The sequence below is a fragment of the Lampetra fluviatilis genome, chromosome 66 (genome assembly GCF_964198595.1).
Source record: "Lampetra fluviatilis chromosome 66, kcLamFluv1.1, whole genome shotgun sequence".
NCBI lineage: Eukaryota > Metazoa > Chordata > Hyperoartia > Petromyzontiformes > Petromyzontidae > Lampetra > Lampetra fluviatilis.
The window spans coordinates 762,614-778,665 of NC_136340.1; the positions used below are offsets into that span (position 1 = coordinate 762,614).

Consider the following 16,052-nt stretch of genomic DNA (forward strand, 5'->3'; position numbering starts at 1 on the left):
GAGAGCCAGTGGCCATTTTTTTAAAAAGAGTTGCTCTCCCCGACGGGGAATTGAACCCTGGTCTCCCGCGTTACATGTGGGGAACCTAACGACTTTACTACCGAGGACTCGGTCAGAGTGGGGCAGATTTGTGATTGACAGAAATTATAACTAGAAATAATCTCTAATACTTAATAAATAATCGTTTGAAATGAAGAAGGAGTCATCTTTAAATGTTCAGGCTTTTGAGTGCAGCAGGTGATTTAACGTTATGTGAAATTAACGTTATAAAAGGAAACAGCAAGTGGTTTTAAATTGTAATAACAATGAGAGCCAGTGGCCAAAACATTTTGAAAGCGTAGCTCTCCCCGACGGGGAATTGAACCCCGGTCTCCCGCGTGACAGGCGGGGATACTAGCCACTATACTATCGAAGACTCGCTCAAAATTCGACTGATTCTAGATTGACTGATATTATAACAAGTAGAAATGAACCCATATACTCGGCATATTACCGATTGAAATGAAGAGGGGTTATCTTTAAAAGTTCAAGCTGGTTAGAGAAGCAGGTTACCTAACGATTAGGGAAAATCACGTGATTAATGTCAAGAGCAAGTCCTTTCAAATAGTAATAACAATAAGGAGAGCCAGAGGCCAAAACATTTTTAAAAGAGTAGTTCTCCCCGACGGGGAATTGAACCCTGGTTTCCCACGTTCCATGTGGGGAAACTAACGACGTTACTATCGAGGACTCGGTCAGAGTGGGGCTAATTCGTGATTGACAGCAATTATAACAGAAAAAACTCATATTCTCAGTAGATAATAGCTTGAAATGAAGAAGGATTCATCTTTAAAAGTTCAGGCTTTTGTGTGCAGCAGGTGACTCAACGTTTGGTGAAATTAACGTGATAAAAGGGAACAGCAAGTAATTTTAAATTGTAATAACAATGAGAGCCAGTGGACATTTTCTTTTTAAAAAGAGTTGCTCTCCCAGACGGGGAATTGAACCGCGGTCTCCCTCGTGACAGGCGGGGATACTAACCTCTATACTATCGAGGACCCGCTCAGAATGCGACTGATTCTAGATTGACTGATATTATAACAAGTAGAAATGAACCCATATTCTCGGCATATTACTGATTGAACTGAAGAGGGTTTTATCTTTAAAAGTTCAAGCTGGTTAGAGCAGCAGGTTACCTAACGATTAGGGAAAATCACGTGATTAAAGTCAAGAGCAAGTCCTTTCAAATAGTAATAACAATAAGGAGAGCCAGAGGCCAAAACATTTTTGAAAGAGTAGTTCTCCCCGACGGGGAATTGAACCCTGGTCTCACGCGTTACATGTGGGGAACCTAACGACTTTACAATCGAGGACTCGGTTAGAGTGGGGCTAATTCGTGATTGACAGCAATTATAACTCATATTCTCAGTAGATAATAGCTTGAAATGAAGAAGGATTCATCTTTAAAAGTTCAGGCTTTTGAGTGCAGCAGGTGACTCAACGTTTGGTGAAATTAACGTGATAAAAGGGAACAGCAAGTAATTTTAAATTGTAATAACAATGAGAGCCATTGGCCATTTTCTTTTTTAAATGAGTTGCTTTCCCCGACGGAGAATTGAACCCCGGTCTCCCGCGTGACAGGCATGGATACTAACCACAATACTATCGAGGACTCGCGCAGAATGAGGCTGATTGTAGATTGACTGAAATTATAACAAGTAGAAATGAACCCATATACTCGGCATATAACCGATTGATATGAAGAGCGGTTTATCTTTAAAAGTTCAAGCTGGTTAGAGCAGCAGGTTACCTAACGATTAGGGAAAATCACGTGATTAAAGTCAAGAGCAAGTCCTTTTAAATTGTAATAACAATGAGAGCCAGTGGCCATTTTTTTAAAAAGAGTTTTTCTCCGCGACGGGGAATTGAACTCTGGTCTCCCGCGTTACATGTGGGGAACCGATCGACTTTACTATCGAGGACTCGGTCAGAGTGGGAAGATTTGTGATTGACAGAAATTATAACTAGAAATAATCTCTAATACTCAATAAATAATAGCTTGAAATGTTGAAGGATTCATCTTTAAAAGTTAAGGCTTTTGAGTGCAGCAGGTGACTCAACGTTTGGTGAAATTAACGTTATAAAAGGGAACAGCAAGTGATTTTAAATTGTAATAACAATGAGAGCCAGTGGCCAATTTCTTTTTTAAAAGTGTTGCTCTCCCCGACAGGGAATTTAACCCCGGTCTCCCGCGTGACAGGCGGAGATACTAACCACTATACTATCGAGGACTCGCTCGGAATTCGACTGATTCTAGATTGACTGATATTATAAAAAGTAGAAATGAACCCATATACTCGGCATATTACCGATTGAAATGAAGAGGGGTTTATCTTCAAAAGTTCAAGCTGGTTAGAGCAGCCGGTTACTTCACAATTGGTGAAAATCACGTGATTGAAGTCAAGAGCAAGTCCTTTTAAATTGTAATAACAATAAGAGCCAGTGGCCATTTTTTTAAAAAGAGTTTTTCTCCGCGACGGGGAATTGAACCCTGGTCTCCCGCGTTACATTTGGGGAACTTAACGGCTTTACTATCGAGGACTCGGTCAGAGTGGGAAGATTTGTGATTGACAGAAATTATAACTAGAAATAATCTCTAATACTCAATAAATAATAGCTTGAAATGTTGAAGGATTCATCTTTAAAAGTTAAGGCTTTTGAGTGCAGCAGGTGATTTAACGTTTGGTGAAATTAACGTTATAAAAGGGAACAGCAAGTGATTTTAAATTGTAATAACAATGAGAGCCAGTGGCCAATTTCTTTTTTTATAGTGTTGCTCTCCCCGACGGGGAATTGAACCTTGGTCTCGCGCGTGACAGGCGGGGATACTAACCACTATACTATCGAGGACTCGCTCGGAATTCGACTGATTTCAGATTGACTGATATTATAAAAAGTAGAAATGAACCCATATACTCGGCATATTACCGATTGAAATGAAGAGGGGTTTATCTTCAAAAGTTCAAGCTGGTTAGAGCAGCCGGTTACTTCACAATTGGTGAAAATCACGTGATTGAAGTCAAGAGCAAGTCCTTTTAAATTGTAATAACAATAAGAGCCAGTGGCCATTTTTTTAAAAAGAGTTTTTCTCCGCGACGGGGAATTGAACCCTGGTCTCCCGCGTTACATTTGGGGAACTTAACGGCTTTACTATCGAGGACTCGGTCAGAGTGGGAAGATTTGTGATTGACAGAAATTATAACTAGAAATAATCTCTAATACTCAATAAATAATAGCTTGAAATGTTGAAGGATTCATCTTTAAAAGTTAAGGCTTTTGAGTGCAGCAGGTGATTTAACGTTTGGTGAAATTAACGTTATAAAAGGGAACAGCAAGTGATTTTAAATTGTAATAACAATGAGAGCCAGTGGCCAATTTCTTTTTTTATAGCGTTGCTCTCCCCGACGGGGAATTGAACCTTGGTCTCGCGCGTGACAGGCGGGGATACTAACCACTATACTATCGAGGACTCGCTCGGAATTCGACTGATTTCAGATTGACTGATATTATAAAAAGTAGAAATGAACCCATATACTCGGCATATTACCGATTGAAATGAAGAGGGGTTTATCTTCAAAAGTTCAAGCTGGTTAGAGCAGCCGGTTACTTCACAATTGGTGAAAATCACGTGATTGAAGTCAAGAGCAAGTCCTTTTAAATTGTAATAACAATAAGAGCCAGTGGCCATTTTTTAAAAAAGAGTTTTTCTCCGCGACGGGTAATTGAACCCTGGTCTCCCGCGTTACATTTGGGGGAACCTCACGGCTTTACTATCGAGGACTCGGTCAGAGTGGGAAGATTTGTGATTGACAGAAATTATAACTAGAAATAATCTCTAATACTCAATAAATAATAGCTTGAAATGTTGAAGGATTCATCTTTAAAAGTTAAGGCTTTTGAGTGCAGCAGGTGATTTAACGTTTGGTGAAATTAACATTATAAAACGGAACAGCAAGTGATTTTAAATTGTAATAACAATGAGAGCCAGTGGCCAATTTCTTTTTTAAAAGTGATGCTCTCCCCGACGGGGAATTGAACCCCGGTCTCCCGCGTGACAGGCGGGGATACTCACCACTATACTATCGAGAACTCGCTCAGAATGAGGCTGATTGTAGATTCATTGAAATTATAAGAAGTAGAAATGAACACATATACGGCATATTACCCATTGAAATGAAGAGGGGTTTATCTTAAAAAGTTCAAGCTGGTTAGAGCAGCAGGTTACCTAACGATTAGGGAAAATCACGTGATTAAAGTCAAGAGCAAGTCCTTTTAAATTGTAATAACAATGAGAGCCAGTGACCATTTTTTTAAAAAGAGTTGCTCTCCCCGACGGGGAATTGAACCCTGGTCTCCCGCGTTACATTTGGGGAACCTAACGGCTTTACTATCGAGGACTCGGTCAGAGTGAGGCAGATTTGTGATTGACAGAAATTATAACTAGAAATAATCTTTAATACTTAATAAATAATCGTTTGAAATAAAGATGGATTCATCTTTAAAAGTTAAGGCTTTTGAGTGCACCAGGTGATTTAACGTTTAGTGAAATTAACGTTATAAAAGGGAACAGCAAGTGATTTTGAATTGCAATAACAATGAGATCCAGTGGCCAAAACCTTTTGAAAAGTCTATCTCTCCCCGACGGGGAATTGAACTCCGGTCTCCCGCGTGACAAGCGGGGATACTAACCACTATACTATCGAGGACTCGCTCAGAATTCGACTGATTCTAGATTGACTGATATTATAACAAGTAGAAATGAACCCATATACTCGGCATATTACTGATTGAAATGAAGAGGAGTTTATCTATAAAGTTTTAGCTGGTTAGAGCAGCAGGTTACCTAACGATTAGGGAAAATCACGTGATTAAAATCAAGAGCACGCCATTTCAAATAGTAATAACAATAAGGAGAGCTAGAGGCCAAAACATTTTTTAAAAGAGTAGTTCTTCCCGACGGGGAATTGAACCCTGGTCTCCCGCGTTCCATGTGGGGAAACTAACGACGTTACTATCGAGGACTCGGTCAGAGTCGGGCTAATTCGTGATTGACAGCAATTATAACAGAAAAAAACTCATATTCTCAGTAGATAATAGCTTGAAATGAAGAAGGATTCATCTTTAAAAGTTCAGGCTTTTGAGTGCAGCAGGTGACTCAACGTTTGGTGAAATTAACGTGATAAAAGGGAACAGCAAGTAATTTTAAATTGTAATAACAATGAGAGCCAGTGTCCATTTTCTTTTTTTAAAGAGTAGTTCTTCCCGACGGGGAATTGAACCCTGGTCTCCCGCGTTACATGTGGGGAACCTAACGACTTTACTATCGAGGACTCGGTCAGAGTGGGGCAGATTTGTGATTGACAGAAATTGTAACTAGGACTTAATAAATAATCGTTTGAAATGAAGAAGGAGTCATCTTTAAAAGTTCAGGCTTTTGAGTGCAGCAGGTGACTTAACGTTTGGTGAAATTAACGTTATAAAAGGGAACAGCAAGTGATTTAAAATTGTAATAACAATGAGAGCCAGTGGCCAAAACATTTTAAAAAGTGTAGCTCTCCCCGACGGGGAATTGAATCCCGGTCTCCCGCGTGACAGGCGGGGATACTAACCACTATACTATCGAGGACTCGCTCGGAATTCGACTGATTCTAGATTGACTGATATTATAAAAAGTAGAAATGAACCCATATACTCGGCATATTACCGATTGAAATGAAGAGGGGTTTATCTTCAAAAGTTCAAGCTGGTTAGAGCAGCCGGTTACTTCACAATTGGTGAAAATCACGTGATTGAAGTCAAGAGCAAGTCCTTTTAAATTGTAATAACAATAAGAGCCAGTGGCCATTTTTTTAAAAAGAGTTTTTCTCCGCGACGGGGAATTGAACCCTGGTCTCCCGCGTTACATTTGGGGAACCTAACGGCTTTACTATCGAGGACTCGGTCAGAGTGGGAAGATTTGTGATTGACAGAAATAATAACTAGAAATAATCTCTAATACTCAATAAATAATAGCTTGAAATGTTGAAGGATTCATCTTTAAAAGTTAAGGCTTTTGAGTGCAGCAGGTGATTTAACGTTTGGTGAAATTATCGTTATAAAAGGGAACAGCAAGTGATTTTTAATTGTAATAACAATGAGAGCCAGTGGCCAATTTCTTTTTTAAAAGTGTTGGTCTCCCCGACGGGGAATTGAACCCCGGTCTCCCGCGTGACAGGCGGGGATACTAACCACTATCCTATCGAGGACTCGCTCGGAATTCGACTTATTCTAGATTGACTGATATTATAAAAAGTAGAAATGAACCCATATACTTGGCATATTACCGATTGAAATGAAGAGGGGTTTATCTTCAAAAGTTCAAGCTGGTTAGAGCAGCCGGTTACTTCACAATTGGTGAAAATCACGTGATTGAAGTCAAAAGCAAGTCCTTTTAAATTGTAATAACAATAAGAGCCAGTGGCCATTTTTTTAAAAAGAGTTTTTCTCCCCGACGGGGAATTGAACCCTGGTCTCCCGCGTTACATTTGGGGAACCTAACGGCTTTACTATCGAGGACTCGGTCAGAGTGGGGCAGATTTGTGATTGACAGAAATTATAACTAGAAATAATCTCTAATACTTAATAAATAATCGTTTGTAATGAAGATGGATTCATCTTTAAAAGTTAAGGCTTTTGAGTGCACCAGGTGATTTAACGTTTGGTGAAATTAACGATTTTGAATTGTAATAACAATGAGATCCAGTGGCCAAAACCTTTTAAAAAGTGTATCTCTCCCCGACGGGGAATTGAATTCCGGTCTGCCGCGTGACAAGCGGGGATACTAACCACTATACTATCGAGGACTCGCTGAGAATGCGACTGATTCTAGATTGACTGATATTATAACAAGTAGAAATGAACCCATATACTCGGCATATTACTGATTGAAATGAAGAGGAGTTTATCTATAAAGTTTAAGCTGGTTAGAGCAGCAGGTTACCTAACGATTAGGGAAAATCACGTGATTAAAATCAAGAGCACGCCCTTTCAAATAGTAATAACAATAAGGAGAGCCAGAGGCCAAAACATTTTTTATAAGAGTAGTTCTTCCCGACGGGGAATTGAACCCTGGTCTCCCGCGTTCCATGTGGGGAAACTAACGACGTTACTATCGAGGACTCGGTCAGAGTCGGGCTAATTCGTGATTGACAGCAATTATAACAGAAAAAAACTCATATTCTCAGTAGATAATAGCTTGAAATGAAGAAGGATTCATCTTTAAAAGTTCAGGCTTTTGAGTGCAGCAGGTGACTCAACGTTTGGTGAAATTAACGTGATAAAAGGAAACAGCAAGTAATTTTAAATTGTAATAACAATGAGTGCCAGTGGCCATTTTTTTTTAAAAAGAGTTCTCCCCGACGGAGAATTGAACCCCGGTCTCCCGGGTGACAGGCGGGTATACTAACCACTATACTATCGCGGACTCGCTCAGAATTCGACTGATTCTAGATTGACTGATATTATAAAAAGTAGAAATGAACCCATATACTCGGCATATTACCGATTGAAATGAAGAGGGGTTTATCTTCAAAAGTTCAAGCTGGTTAGAGCAGCCGGTTACTTCACAATTGGTGAAAATCACGTGATTGAAGTCAAGAGCAAGTCCTTTCAAATAGTAATAACAATAAGGAGAGCCAGAGGCCAAAACATTTTTAAAAGAGTAGTTCTCCCAGACGGGGAATTGAACCCTGGTCTCGCGCGTTCCATGTGGGGAAACTAACGACGTTACTATCGAGGACTCGGTCAGAGTGGGGCTAATTCGTGATTGACAGCAATTATAACAAAAAAAATCTCATTTTCTCAGTAAATAATTGCTTGAAATTAAGAAGGATTCATCTTTAAAAGTTCAGGCTTTTGAGTGCAGCAGGTGACTCAACGTTTGGTGAAATTAACGTGATAAAAGGGAACAGCAAGTCATTTTAAATTGTAATAACAATGAGAGCCAGTGGCCATTTTTTTTTAAAAGAGTTGCTCTCCCCGACGGGGAATTGAACCCTGGTCTCCCGCGTTACATTTGGGGGAACCTCACGGCTTTACTATCGAGGACTCGGTCAGAGTGGGAAGATTTGTGATTGACAGAAATTATAACTAAAAATAATCTCTAATACTTAATACATAATCGTTTGAAATGAAGAAGGAGTCATCTTTAAATGTTCAGGCTTTGAGTGCAGCAGGTGATTTAACGTTATGTGAAATTAACGTTATAAAAGGAATCAGCAAGTCATTTTAAATTGTTATAACAATGAGAGCCAGTGGCCAAAACATTTTAAAAGCGTAGCTCTCCCCGACGGGGAATTGAACCCCGGTCTCCCGCGTGACAGGCGGGGATACTTACCACCATACTATCGAGGACTCGCTCAAAATTCGACTGATTCTAGATTGACTGATATTATCACAAGTAGAAATGAACCCATATACTCGGCATATTACCGATTGAAATGAAGAGGGGTTATCTTTAAAAGTTCAAGCTGGTTAGAGCAGCAGGTTACCTAACGATTAGGGAAAATCACGTGATTAATGTCAAGAGCAAGTCCTTTCAAATAGTAATAACAATAAGGAGAGCCAGAGGCCAAAACATTTTTAAAAGAGTAGTTCTCCCCGACGGGGAATTGAACCCTGGTTTCAAGCATTCCATGTGGGGAAACTAACGACGTTACTATCGAGGACTCGGTCAGAGTGGAGCTAATTCGTGATTGACAGCAATTATAACAGAAAAAAACTCATATTCTCAGTAGATAATAGCTTGAAATGAAGAAGGATTCATCTTTAAAAGTTCAGGCTTTTGAGTGCTGCAGGTGACTCAACGTTTGGTGAAATTAACGTGATAAAAGGGAACAGCAAGTAATTTTAAATTGTAATAACATTGAGAGCCAGTGGACATTTTCTTTTTAAAAAGAGTTGCTCTCCCAGACGGGGAATTGAACCCCGGTCTCCCTCGTGACAGGCGGGGATACTAACCACTATACTATCGAGGACTCGCTCAGAATGCGACTGATTCTAGATTGACTGATATTACAACAACTAGAAATGAACCCATATTCTCGGCATATTACTGATTGAAATGAAGAGGGCTTTATCTTTAAAAGTTCAAGCTGGTTAGAGCAGCAGGTTACCTAACGATTAGGGAAAATCACGTGATTAAAGTCAAGAGCAAGTCCTTTCAAATAGTAATAACAATAAGGAGAGCCAGAGGCCAAAACATTTTTAAAAGAGTAGGTCTCCCCGACGGGGAATTGAACCCTGGTCTCACGCGTTACATGTGGGGAACCTAACGACTTTACAATCGAGGACTCGGTTAGAGTGGGGCTAATTCGTGATTGACAGCAATTATAACAGAAAAAAACTCATATTCTCAGTAGATAATAGCTTGAAATGAAGAACGATTCATTTTTAAAAGTTCAGGCTTTTGAGTGCAGCAGGTGACTCAACGTTTGGTGAAATTAACGTGATTAAAGGGAACAGCAAGTAATTTTAAATTGTAATAACAATGAGAGCCAGTGGCCATTTTCTTTTTTAAAAGAGTAGTTCTTCCCGGCGGGGAATTGAACCCTGGTCTCCCGCGTTACATGTGGGGAACCTAACGACTTTACTATCGAGGACTCGGTCAGAGTGGGGCAGATTTGTGATTGACAGAAATTGTAACTAGGACTTAATAAATAATCGTTTGAAATGAAGAAGGAGTCATCTTTAAAAGTTCAGGCTTTTGAGTGCAGCAGGTGACTTAACGTTTGGTGAAATTAACGTTATAAAAGGGAACAGCAAGTGATTTAAAATTGTAATAACAATGAGAGCCAGTGGCCAAAACATTTTAAAAAGTGTAGCTCTCCCCGACGGGGAATTGAACCCCGGTCTCCCGCGTGACAGGCGGGGATACTAACCACTATACTATCGAGGACTCGCTCGGAATTCGACTGATTCTAGATTTACTGATATTATAAAAAGTAGAAATGAACCCATATACTCGGCATATTACCGATTGAAATGAAGAGGGGTTTATCTTCAAAAGTTCAAGCTGGTTAGAGCAGCCGGTTACTTCACAATTGGTGAAAATCACGTGAATGAAGTCAAGAGCAAGTCCTTTAAAATTGTAATAACAATAAGAGCCAGTGGCCATTTTTTTAAAAAGAGTTTTTCTCCGCGACGGGGAATTGAACCCTGGTCTCCCGCGTTACATTTGGGGAACCTAACGGCTTTACTATCGAGGACTCGGTCAGAGTGGGAAGATTTGTGATTGACAGAAATTATAACTAGAAATAATCTCTAATACTCAATAAATAATGGCTTGAAATGTTGAAGGATTCATCTTTAAAAGTTAAGGCTTTTGAGTGCAGCAGGTGATTTAACGTTTGGAGAAATTATCGTTAAAAAAGGGAACAGCAAGTGATTTTAAATTGTAATAACAATGAGAGCCAGTGGCCAATTTCTTTTTTAAAAGTGTTGCTCTCCCCGACGGGGAATTGAACCCCGGTCTCCCGCGTGACAGGCGGGGATACTAACCACTATACTTTCGAGGACTCGCTCAGAATGAGGCTGATTGTAGATTCATTGAAATTATAAGAAGTAGAAATGAACACATATACTCGGCATATTACCCATTGAAATGAAGAGGGGTTTATCTTTAAAAGTTCAAGCTGGTTAGAGCAGCAGGTTACTTAACAATTGGTGAAAATCACGTGATTAAAGTCAAGAGCAAGTCCTTTTAAATTGTAATAACAATGAGAGCCAGTGGCCATTTTTTTACAAAGAGTTGCTCTCCCCGACGGGGAATTGAACCCTGGTCTCCCGCGTTACATGTGGGGAACCGAACGACTTTACTATCGAGGAATCGTTCAGAGTGGGGCAGATTTGTGATTGACAGAAATTATAACTAGGAATAATCTCTAATACTTAATAAATAATCGTTTGAAATGAAGAAGGAGTCATCTTTAAAAGTTCAGGCTTTTGAGTGCAGCAGATGACTTAACGTTTGGTGAAATTAACGTTATAAAAGGGAACGGCAAGTAATTTTAAATTGTAATAACAATGAGAGCCAGTGGCCTTTTTCTTTTTAAAAAGAGTTGCTCTCCCTGACAGGGAATTGAACCTTGGTCTCCCGCGTGACAGGCGGGGATACTAACCACATTACTATCGAGGACTCACTCAGAATGCGACTGATTCTAGATTGACTGATATTATAACAAGTAGAAATGAACCCATATACTCGGCATATTACCGATTGAAATGAAGAGGGGTTCATCTTTAAAAGTTCAAGCTGGTTAGAGCAGCAGGTTACCTAACGATTAGGGAAAATCACGTGATTAAAGTCAAGAGGAAGTCCTTTCAAATAGTAATAACAATAAGGAGAGCCAAAGGCCAAAACATTTTTTAAAAGAATAGTTCTCCCCGTCGGGGAATTGAACCCTGGTCTCCCGCGTTCCATGTGGGGAAACTAACGACGTTACTATCGAGGACTCGGTCAGAGTGGGGCTAATTCGTGATTGACAGCAATTATAACAGAAAAAAACTCATGTTCTCAGTAGATAATAGCTTGAAATGAAGAAGGATTCATTTTTAAAAGTTCAGGCTTTTGAGTGCAGCAGGTGACTCAACGTTTGGTGAAATTAACGTGATAAAAGGGAACAGCAAGTAATTTTAAATTGTAATAACAATGAGAGCCAGTGGCCATTTTCTTTTTTAAAAGAGTTCTCCCGACGGGGAATTGAACCCCGGTCTCCCTCGTGACAAGCGGGATACTAACCACAATACTATCGAGGACTCGCTCAGAATGAGGCTGATTGTAGATTGACTGAAATTATAAGAAGTAGAAATGAACCCATATACTCGGCATATTACCGATTGAAATGAAGAGCGGTTTATCTTTAAAAGTTCAAGCTGGTTAGAGCAGCAGGTTACTTAACAATTGGTGAAAATCACGTGATTAAAGTCAAGAGCAAGTCCTTTTAAATTGTAATAACAATGAGAGCCAGTGGCCATTTTTTAAAAAAGAGTTGCTCTCCCCGACGGGGAATTGAACCCTGGTCTCCCGCGTTACATGTGGGGAACCTAACGATTTTACTGTCGAGGACTCGGTCAGAGTGGGGCAGATTTGTGATTGACAGAAATTGTAACTAGGACTTAATAAATAATCGTTTGAAATGAAGAAGGAGTCATCTTTAAAAGTTCAGGCTTTTCAGTGCAGCAGATGACTTAACGTTTGGTGAAATTAACGTTATAAAAGGGAACAGCAAGTGATTTTAAATTGTAATAACAATGAGAGCCAGTGGCCAATTTCTTTTTTAAAAGTGTTGCTCTCCCCGACGGGGAATTGAACCCCGGTCTCCCGCGTGACAGGCGGGGATACTAACCACTATACTTTCGAGGACTCGCTCAGAATGAGGCTGATTGTAGATTCATTGAAATTATAAGAAGTAGAAATGAACACATATACTCGGCATATTACCGATTGAAATGAAGAGGGGTTTATCTTCAAAAGTTCAAGCTGGTTAGAGCAGCCGGTTACTTCACAATTGGTGAAAATCACGTGATTGAAGTCAAGAGCAAGTCCTTTCAAATAGTAATAACAATAAGGAGAGCCAGAGGCCAAAACATTTTTAAAAGAGTAGTTCTCCCAGACGGGGAATTGAACCCTGGTCTCGCGCGTTCCATGTGGGGAAACTAACGACGTTACTATCGAGGACTCGGTCAGAGTGGGGCTAATTCGTGATTGACAGCAATTATAACAAAAAAATCTCATTTTCTCAGTAAATAATTGCTTGAAATTAAGAAGGATTCATCTTTAAAAGTTCAGGCTTTTGAGTGCAGCAGGTGACTCAACGTTTGGTGAAATTAACGTGATAAAAGGGAACAGCAAGTCATTTTAAATTGTAATAACAATGAGAGCCAGTGGCCATTTTTTTTTTTAAAGAGTTGCTCTCCCCGACGGGGAATTGAACCCTGGTCTCCCGCGTTACATTTGGGGGAACCTCACGGCTTTACTATCGAGGACTCGGTCAGAGTGGGAAGATTTGTGATTGACAGAAATTATAACTAAAAATAATCTCTAATACTTAATACATAATCGTTTGAAATGAAGAAGGAGTCATCTTTAAATGTTCAGGCTTTGAGTGCAGCAGGTGATTTAACGTTATGTGAAATTAACGTTATAAAAGGAATCAGCAAGTCATTTTAAATTGTTATAACAATGAGAGCCAGTGGCCAAAACATTTTAAAAGCGTAGCTCTCCCCGACGGGGAATTGAACCCCGGTCTCCCGCGTGACAGGCGGGGATACTTACCACCATACTATCGAGGACTCGCTCAAAATTCGACTGATTCTAGATTGACTGATATTATCACAAGTAGAAATGAACCCATATACTCGGCATATTACCGATTGAAATGAAGAGGGGTTATCTTTAAAAGTTCAAGCTGGTTAGAGCAGCAGGTTACCTAACGATTAGGGAAAATCACGTGATTAATGTCAAGAGCAAGTCCTTTCAAATAGTAATAACAATAAGGAGAGCCAGAGGCCAAAACATTTTTAAAAGAGTAGTTCTCCCCGACGGGGAATTGAACCCTGGTTTCAAGCATTCCATGTGGGGAAACTAACGATGTTACTATCGAGGACTCGGTCAGAGTGGAGCTAATTCGTGATTGACAGCAATTATAACAGAAAAAAACTCATATTCTCAGTAGATAATAGCTTGAAATGAAGAAGGATTCATCTTTAAAAGTTCAGGCTTTTGAGTGCAGCAGGTGACTCAACGTTTGGTGAAATTAACGTGATAAAAGGGAACAGCAAGTAATTTTAAATTGTAATAACATTGAGAGCCAGTGGACATTTTCTTTTTAAAAAGAGTTGCTCTCCCAGACGGGGAATTGAACCCCGGTCTCCCTTGTGACAGGCGGGGATACTAACCACTATACTATCGAGGACTCGCTCAGAATGCGACTGATTCTAGATTGACTGATATTATAACAACTAGAAATGAACCCATATTCTCGGCATATTACTGATTGAAATGAAGAGGGTTTTATCTTTAAAAGTTCAAGCTGGTTAGAGCAGCAGGTTACCTAACGATTAGGGAAAATCACGTGATTAAAGTCAAGAGCAAGTCCTTTCAAATAGTAATAACAATAAGGAGAGCCAGAGGCCAAAAATTTTTAAAAGAGTAGGTCTCCCCGACGGGGAATTGAACCCTGGTCTCCCGCGTTACATGTGGGGAACCTAACGACTTTACTATCGAGGACTCGGTCAGAGTGGGGCAGATTTGTGATTGACAGAAATTGTAACTAGGACTTAATAAATAATCGTTTGAAATGAAGAAGGAGTCATCTTTAAAAGTTCAGGCTTTTGAGTGCAGCAGGTGACTTAACGTTTGGTGAAATTAACGTTATAAAAGGGAACAGCAAGTGATTTAAAATTGTAATAACAATGAGAGCCAGTGGCCAAAACATTTTAAAAAGTGTAGCTCTCCCCGACGGGGAATTGAACCCCGGTCTCCCGCGTGACAGGCGGGGATACTAACCACTATACTATCGAGGAATCGCTCGGAATTCGACTGATTCTAGATTGACTGATATTATAAAAAGTAGAAATGAACCCATATACTCGGCATATTACCGATTGAAATGAAGAGGGGTTTATCTTCAAAAGTTCAAGCTGGTTAGAGCAGCCGGTTACCTAACGATTAGGGAAAATCACGTGATTAAAGTCAAGAGCAAGTCCTTTCAAATAGTAATAACAATAAGGAGATCCAGAGGCCAAAACATTTTTAAAAGAGTAGGTCTCCCCGACGGGGAATTGAACCCTGGTCTCACGCGTTACATGTGGGGAACCTAACGACTTTACAATCGAGGACTCGGTTAGAGTGGGGCTAATTCGTGATTGACAGCAATTATAACAGAAAAAAACTCATATTCTCAGTAGATAATAGCTTGAAATGAAGAACGATTCATTTTTAAAAGTTCAGGCTTTTGAGTGCAGCAGGTGACTCAACGTTTGGTGAAATTAACGTGATTAAAGGGAACAGCAAGTAATTTTAAATTGTAATAACAATGAGAGCCAGTGGCCATTTTCTTTTTTAAAAGAGTAGTTCTTCCCGACGGGGAATTGAACCCTGGTCTCCCGCGTTACATGTGGGGAACCTAACGACTTTACTATCGAGGACTCGGTCAGAGTGGGGCAGATTTGTGATTGACAGAAATTGTAACTAGGACTTAATAAATAATCGTTTGAAATGAAGAAGGAGTCATCTTTAAAAGTTCAGGCTTTTGAGTGCAGCAGGTGACTTAACGTTTGGTGAAATTAACGTTATAAAAGGGAACAGCAAGTGATTTAAAATTGTAATAACAATGAGAGCCAGTGGCCAAAACATTTTAAAAAGTGTAGCTCTCCCCGACGGGGAATTGAACCCCGGTCTCCCGCGTGACAGGCGGGGATACTAACCACTATACTATCGAGGACTCGCTCGGAATTCGACTGATTCTAGATTGACTGATATTATAAAAAGTAGAAATGAACCCATATACTCGGCATATTACCGATTGAAATGAAGAGGGGTTTATCTTCAAAAGTTCAAGCTGGTTAGAGCAGCCGGTTACTTCACAATTGGTGAAAATCACGTGAATGAAGTCAAGAGCAAGTCCTTTAAAATTGTAATAACAATAAGAGCCAGTGGCCATTTTTTTAAAAAGAGTTTTTCTCCGCGACGGGGAATTGAACCCTGGTCTCCCGCGTTACATTTGGGGAACCTAACGGCTTTACTATCGAGGACTCGGTCAGAGTGGGAAGATTTGTGATTGACAGAAATTATAACTAGAAATAATCTCTAATACTCAATAAATAATGGCTTGAAATGTTGAAGGATTCATCTTTAAAAGTTAAGGCTTTTGAGTGCAGCAGGTGATTTAACGTTTGGAGAAATTATCGTTAAAAAAGGGAACAGCAAGTGATTTTAAATTGTAATAACAATGAGAGCCAGTGGCCAATTTCTT

General features: G+C 39.8%; 3 non-coding genes across 3 annotated transcripts; all 3 read right to left on the reverse strand.

Annotated features, from left to right (window-relative positions):
* Positions 1–9,901: 9,901 nt before the first annotated feature.
* On the reverse strand, positions 9,902–9,973 carry TRNAD-GUC (transfer RNA aspartic acid (anticodon GUC)). The gene has a single exon. It is a non-coding gene; the product is annotated as a tRNA-Asp (tRNA).
* A 4,556-nt stretch (positions 9,974–14,529) lies between these two features.
* On the reverse strand, positions 14,530–14,601 carry TRNAD-GUC (transfer RNA aspartic acid (anticodon GUC)). Its single transcript has one exon. It is a non-coding gene; the product is annotated as a tRNA-Asp (tRNA).
* Positions 14,602–15,449: 848 nt separating this feature from the next.
* TRNAD-GUC (transfer RNA aspartic acid (anticodon GUC)) lies at positions 15,450–15,521 on the reverse strand. Its single transcript has one exon. It is a non-coding gene; the product is annotated as a tRNA-Asp (tRNA).
* Between the last annotated feature and the right edge of the window lie 531 nt (positions 15,522–16,052).